We start from the raw sequence: 7,791 nt of genomic DNA on the forward strand, positions 1-7,791 counted from the left end.
AACAAACTGTTGGTACAGAAAGTATCCTGTACCTGTTCCCAAACACTGGTCCAGCCATAGCACGTAGCAGGAAGTGTTTATGTACTGGATGAGTTTTAATACTTTGTTCCTGCAAAGTAAATAAAATTATACAGGCAGAACTGGAAAACAAGTGTGTGGTGTTGAGAGCTCAGCTGAAATTTTCTACAAGGCTCCACCCTAACAAACACGACAAGGTCGATTTTTTAGATGCCACGCAGTAACAGAAGACCTTTACCGGTTATATTTGAAAGGACTTTCACGCAGTAAAAGAGATCAATGTGATAAAACATAACAGCATTATTGACAATCTTTTTAATATTTATTAAAATTTAGACAAATGTTAGCTCACACAGAATTTACTGGGAACATTTACTAACCATGCCTCCTTGTATAATAGATATCCCTGGTGCTAATGTGACATTTTAAAAACACAGTGCAGAAATAGAACCCAGAGGTAAAGCACTGAACCTAGGTTGAGTCAGTTTATTTAATGGAATTAATCCTTTTCTTACACCTGGAGCCTTTTTCCAACAAAATGTCTATCAGTCCTTCCAGTAATATCTTTGTCAATCTTTAATATTAACAGACAGTTTTTTTAAATTGTGAGCACATGAGTGGCACCAAATCATCACTAGGTGATAACATAGCCACTAAAGAAGGTACCCTCTTTATCTCACTCTATGGAATCGCTTTCATGCTTGGCTGCTCTCCAATTTTATCTTCAGGAGTTGCTAGGCGACAGGAACATCCTTATTGCAGGTGTATTCTGGGAAATGATGGGACCAGTAAATGCATTCCCCAGATCTGTAACTTGAACACTATCTTTTAGCTCAACATAAGAGCAGGATGCTATGTAAATGTGTTGTTCTATAGTGCCCTACACCGTAGCAGCACATTGGGTTGGTACTATGACAAAAGTGACAGTTTTGTTGCTTGTTAATGTTTAAATGATATCTGAGGTCAATTTAAAAAGTCTATTGCAAACTGTGCTGAACAGGCACTGGTGCAATTTGACCAGGAACTGTTTGCTGAAGCTATTATGTGATGCTGTGTGATTTAATAATCATCCCATTAACAGCATAACTACTGCCTACTGCTGCAGCATTAGCTAGTCTTTATCATCTGCTGGAGGGTTAGGGTTTCTTCACTCATAACTGATAACTACTCCAAGTTACTCCGCTGATAACACTGGCAAATAATTTTCTCAATAATCCTTACTTTCTATTAAAACCTGTGAAGTGTGGCGAATTGTAGAACTTTGTCTTAACTCATTTTGGAACTAATGTGTCTGGTATCACTGTGCTTATCGAGCTCCACAGATATTCGCTGTGGGCATGGCGTGTACAGTTTCAGTATTGTATACTATATTTACCTGCTAATCATGACACAAATTAATATTTATCTGTTTGAGAAAAGTACATAATGTATATTTGCTATTAATGAAGTGTAATTTCTTTTTTTACTTGGTTTGACAGGGCCTAAAAGGCTGCTAGAGCTTAAACGAGTATCATAACAAAACAAATAAAAAAATTCATATACACAATGTGATAAATGTGCTGTAGATATGGGGAAACAACCACCTGTTCAGAAAACATTCAACTGACCTTCCAAACTTCCCAATTTAACTACTGACCTGAATTAAAGATACTAAGTATAACCAAGTGACAATGTGAGTTTCAGCAGTGGAGTGCATAACAAAACACGGGACCCAATGTATGGAAAAATAAACTAAAATGTTTTTTGAAGGCCTAAGAAAAAGCAGTGATCTTCCTTGAATTGTTTGGAATAACTTCTGGTTTAGTCTGATGCTTTATTGGCAAGGGAACATGACTGTACCATCTGATATGCTGAGTAGCTCTGATTATCTCTGCTGATAGGGTTAGGAAGATGTAACGCTGAGTCAAGCTGAATGGAACGGGCGCACACAGAAGCACTGTTACAATGCTGCACTTTAAAAATTACATCATAAGGAATGAGAGGCAACAAAGAGCACAGCCTCCAGGAAGCAATTATTCACATAAGAAAGCATTGTGTGGAGGACCAAGTCCAGAGGAAATTGAATTTCTGATTCTAAAAACTGTTTCATTACCAATAGGCACAAATATGAACGAGAAACAAGCCCCCTGGAGTGTGTTTTTGGAAGAGTCTAAGAAGAGGCCAGTAATGTTGAATAAGCTGAGAATGTCCAGAGACACTGGCTGAAGCCACAAAAACAGGCATGTTTTTTTTTCCAAATGTGGAACAATATTTTGATAAAACACTAAAAACACCTGATAGTCACAAACTTGTTGCTTTTCCTGCGCAGATCCCCATCGACATGCACTACTGACTTGGAAGATTAATTCAACTGACAGTACATTTTGCACAAGTTAAACAGCCACTGAGAAATAAGCTGATCATGCGAGAAAGAAGCTTAATAACCTGTCTGCCTCACTTAAACAGCAATGAGTTTTGGTTTCAAATAAATTCTTTGTGAAATTTCAATTATAGCATCAAAGCTGTAATCCCTCAGAGGGACCCAGTTGTTACCGTGGACTCCAGCAAATGTCGACAGAGCTCAGTAACACCATACTGGTCTTCATAATTCCTTCCACACCAGTGGCTTTGAATAACACTGAATATACTGTAAGAACAGTCACAGAATAGGGATTAATGTTTTGGTAATACCTTTTATCACCACAGGGGTGGTAATGAGTAAAATATATCCAGGCCAAAAACATCCTAAGGGTTTTTTTTTATTTCCAATTTAAAAATCAAACATCTACCAAGTCACCAATCAGCTATCTAATGTGAGGGCTAAAGATGGTATCCTCTACCTCGCTCGGTGGAATGACTTTCATGCTCAGCTGCTGTCCAATTCCATCTCCAAGAGTTGCTAGGCGACAGGATATCCTTATTACAAGTGTATTCTGGGAAATGATAGGGCCCATAAATGAATTCTGCAGATCTGTAACTTATCAGCCTTCCTTACTGATGTCATGTAGGTCAATGAAAGAGAAGGATCTATGCAAATGGACCATTGGATCATTTAGCAATGTCATTTCAGATTTTACTTTGTTGTGCCAGGGGAGCCAGGCTGACTGGGTTTTAATACTTCAGCTCTATTGTTTTGTATTTTAATCCACAGTTAGAGTTGATTTAAGAAATCAACTGCTATTGTGATGTATTAAGCATATTTATCTTAAATAGCTACACATAAAGTGTATGTTTTTTTTTTCATCCTGGTGGCACACAGCCAACAGAAGCTATGATTACTGCAGCAGTGAAGAGAGCTGTACACCATTATGTCAGTACATTGTGGTAAGGAATGGGCCCAATAAATGAGTTCCCCAGATTTCTAACTTAGTATTTGCCTTCAACATTATCATATGGATCAATGAAGAAGAGGAATGCTGTTCATTTAGACATATGATTGCAATATAGTGTCCTCACAGAAACCATATAGCAAGCACATTGATTACCACAAGCTTTCACCCTGAAATATTTTACCTTTAAAACTAAAAGTGGACACCAGAGGTCTAGAAAGGGCCAAGTAATAAAACCACAAACTAAAAAGTCATGTAATCCTCAACCAGAGGCACTTGTACCCAATGGCAGGACTTAGATAAAATGAATAATTTGAACATTTAATTTCAGATTTATATCTGAATATTTGAGAAAAATAATGATTTATATGAAATTCAAAATTGGCATGATACCATATTTATCAGCTGTTGTAATGAAACTGCACTGGACAGGCTAGAGATGTGTCCTTCACATATGAGTTGGCTCTATGAGCAAACTATCAAGATCAAAGATTTTTATTGTCAATTTACTGTATGCGCAGGACATACATAAAATCTCTCTCACCTAGTATTGAATGCCATGCCATTTAGGAAACTAAAATAGAATAAAAGTAGAGTAAAAACAGACTAAAAAGAATAAGAAAACTGAGTCAAAGTGATTAGGATAAAGTTAAATGGTACAACCTCGTAGGCTATAACTCTAACCCTGTACAACCAGTGACAGTAGTGCAAATAATAGCAAGAAGATTGTCAGATGGTTGTGAGATTGAGATGCACAATGGCCAACAGCAGCAGACACCACTGATTTATTATTTAGCAGAGGATATAAATTATTTTTTCATTTATAAATTATGATATTGAGGGTTGTTTTTTTTTTTGGTATCCCATAGCCATGAGTGGTGCAGCCAGTCTCGTATAATCATAAATACTTGTATAGGACTTTTCTGTGCATTGCAACACACTCACAGCACTTTCACATTATTTGCACATTCACACACCAGTGATATCATCAGGAGCAATTTGGGGTTCAGTGTCTTGGGCAAGGGCACTTTTTTTTACAGGAATCAAAACACTAACCTTCCAGTTATGGGACCAACTGCTCTACTTGCTGAAGCACAACCATCCAAAGACCATACAGTGAGGTTAGAGAGGGGAGGGACTGGCATTCTAGAGCAGAGACTGGTATGTTTTTTTTGGATAGTTAGTTTTATTTTAGTTGAAATGGACTTATCAACAATTGCATTAGAATTGTAACATATATTTATACACAGGGACCATATGCACTATAATATTTGTAGTGAAACACCAATTTACAACATTTAATATAAAATTAGCATTCAGTTACCCCTACAGTAGTGTTTTATACAAACCAATGTAAAATTATGGTTTTCTGGAAATGATTTAAGTGAAATATATGCACACATACCAATCCTAAGTCAAAACATTGTTAAATTCTAAAAGCCACAAATGGTATGAAAATAGTCACTTCAGAGCTGATTCTTATTGCTGAGCTGAGCCCAGTGCTCCAGCTCACTAAGAAGAGCCAGAGCGCCAGAATTCCCATCAGTGGGACAGACGGACTGAACACCAAGTGTTGTAGCGGAGAATGCACCGAAACAATTTATCAAATAGTTCTGTCACTTTAAATGATGGTACAATTGTAAGCTTGATTAAAGGTGATAAAAAAAAGACAGATCCAGAGCATCCATAATTTCAGGATAGATTTATCATGAAGTGATTCACAGGGGCAGCCACAAATCAGCCAGAGCCAGTGTTTTTCTCTGAGGTGGAATGCTATAGAGCGAAGGCACTCCATTTATCAAAAGAATATGTTGCAGGAGTAATTGAGCCAATCTGATGTTTGCTTTAGGACAAAAAGCTTAGAAACCATGGATCCCACTGTGCAATAACTTAGCAATTTACCCAGGAAACTATTCATGTAGCCATCATGATGAGGAGCAGTGTGAAATGATGAATCTTCTAAATCATATTAACAGCAAAGACGACTACTGCTGCAGAGCGTTGGCTAACTTTAATCACCTGCCAGAGGAGATCCAGCTCCCTCTTGGTGAGAATTACTCCCAGTCAACAACTGACCGACAGCACTGCCCCTTAATTAAAACACTTCCTCTATTGACCACAGTTTTACATCTCGCCTTAAAACAAAGCTACTCTGCATTTCTCTGCCCAGTTAGATCTGTAGAGAGATAGTGAAAACCAGCCAGCTAAGATATATTATATGATCATGAAAGATACATATCTCATAAACGGTGCAACTAACTAGATTATATGGGCCCTGTCTGCAGAGCGACTAATGGAAGCTGTGGTGTAGAGGGAATAAAACCTGTTAGCTGACTGTGTTTGGCTGAAATGCTAGCCCGCCAGGCTTTTTCACCACCATCCTCACAGAGCAAAATCCCTGTTGCACTTAGTAGTCATCCATTTTTAATGCCACAGCCTCAGCTAGAGAGAAGCATGAACAGAGAGGGAGGGAGGAATAGACACGGTGTGGATGACACCACCCAGATGCTTCAGGCTAATGTATGTACACTCCTCTTGATGTGTTTTTGTGCTGTATGTTCAGCAGCAATTATGCATGCCTGAGGTCGTTTTGCTGCTGAGATAGACCCGCAGACAGTAAAGCCATTCATAAACTCATCATGGTTTTACTATTTATTGTTCCCGTCATTTACTGTATGAGACATTTGTAACAAACTGAGCTGTTGCAATAATGCACAAGCACTCAAAGCTGCACAGCTGTGCACAGCTCTGACTTTTTCCAAAAGGAAGGCTCCCTGCCTGTGTTTGAGCCTCTTAATATGCCTGCAGCAGCCATTCCGCAGGCTAGAGAAGGCCAGGAGGGCCAGCTATTCAATCCGCCTCAGTGCAAACATGATCTGTTTGAATGGTGAGGCATAAGCCAAGACATTCTTGTGTGGGCAGACCTTCCTAAACAACCTCAAACAACTGTGGCACTGTTTGTCCTTCAGAGAGTCAAATCTTTAAGGTTCAAGAGCAGCAGATCAGTTTGTTTGTCCAAAAGCAAAGGTTAACAGGAAAATCTTTATAAAATTACAACATGAGGGCTTAATACTTCATCTGCATGAACTCTGTGTTGGTCAGTGAGGCAGGCCAATTAGAGCAAGCAGTCATTCCTGTAAATGTTTTACTTGCTTTTCCAGCTTGATTTAATCGGTCCATCTGCAAATCACTACATCAGTCAGTAAAACTGTAATTTGAGACTTAAACAACTTTTGTGTTTGAAAAAGAAAAGGTTTGTACTGTAAATCTGCTCGGTCAAACCAAATAAAGAACAACATGGCTCCAAATATTTGACAGGTTTTTATTTCTCTAGTGAATTCATGTTATTCTGCACAGCAGCATACAGGAAATTGTGGTAAAATATAAATAAAGTTCGACAGTTTTCTTTTTCTCTTATACATTTAATCCAAAAAAAAAATCTGTTAAGTGGCAAATCTTTTCAATATCCACTCTCTTGCACACTCAAGAATGCAACACTGAACAACTAAACTTTAAAAATTATGGGTATAATCATTATTTACAGAAAATCACCTTTTTGGTGAGCAATGCTGATAGCTTCTTGGAAATTCACTTCCATAATGTTAAATGCAACAAAATGAAAATACAATTGTTATACAAAGATCAAAAATACTATCAAAACCCTTATTATAAATGACAGCACTATATCAATAAACTGCTGTTGACATTTATCATGTAAGTACAAAATCCTGTTGAGGTAGTACCCTCTGAAGTCACTTGTAATGTTAAAATACTGAATAAACATCACTTTATATACAATACAGCAACTCTCTCTGTCTTCAATGCAATTGTATTCCTTTGGTAAACAAAACTGTCAGACATGTGCAGTCCTGCAACTGACACATTCAATCATACATTCTCAACATTTTTGCATCTTTTTTTTTTGGATTCTTCAGAAAAAGAATAGGGATAATGTACTGCTGTTAACGAACATTCATTTGCTGTTTTCCACCCCCACCCAGAGTGAAGGGTACATGGGACTTGCTCCACTTTATACTGCAGAGCAGACCTGTCCATGGGAGACTGGTGAATACACTGTCAGGGCAAACAAACAAACAAAAAGACTTGACAGAGGAAATAAATCCAGTGTGTTGCCCTTATTTGGGAATGTAAATATAAAATATGTAGGGTAGTATCTCTTATTTTTGACTGCTCATCTCATAAGACTGGAAAAGAGGTTTGGCTTGGCAACAACTGATTATAATGTGAGCCCTAAACAGAAGTCACATTATTCTTTTTCCTGCTTGGCAGATTGAATGTCAACTTTGGAGCAAGTTGGAAAATTTATGGAGTTTTTAGGCAGTTCCTCCTCCAGTCAGATAGGATTCATTAATGACACATTCGTGAGCTTCTTTAATGGCAAACATAACTTTGGTTTTCTAAGACAAAAAAGAAAAATTATAGCGAGCTTTGCTCAGTGTACAAA

Source organism: Monopterus albus, unplaced genomic scaffold (assembly GCF_001952655.1).
Source record: "Monopterus albus unplaced genomic scaffold, M_albus_1.0 scaffold244.1, whole genome shotgun sequence".
NCBI classification, from domain to species: domain Eukaryota; kingdom Metazoa; phylum Chordata; class Actinopteri; order Synbranchiformes; family Synbranchidae; genus Monopterus; species Monopterus albus.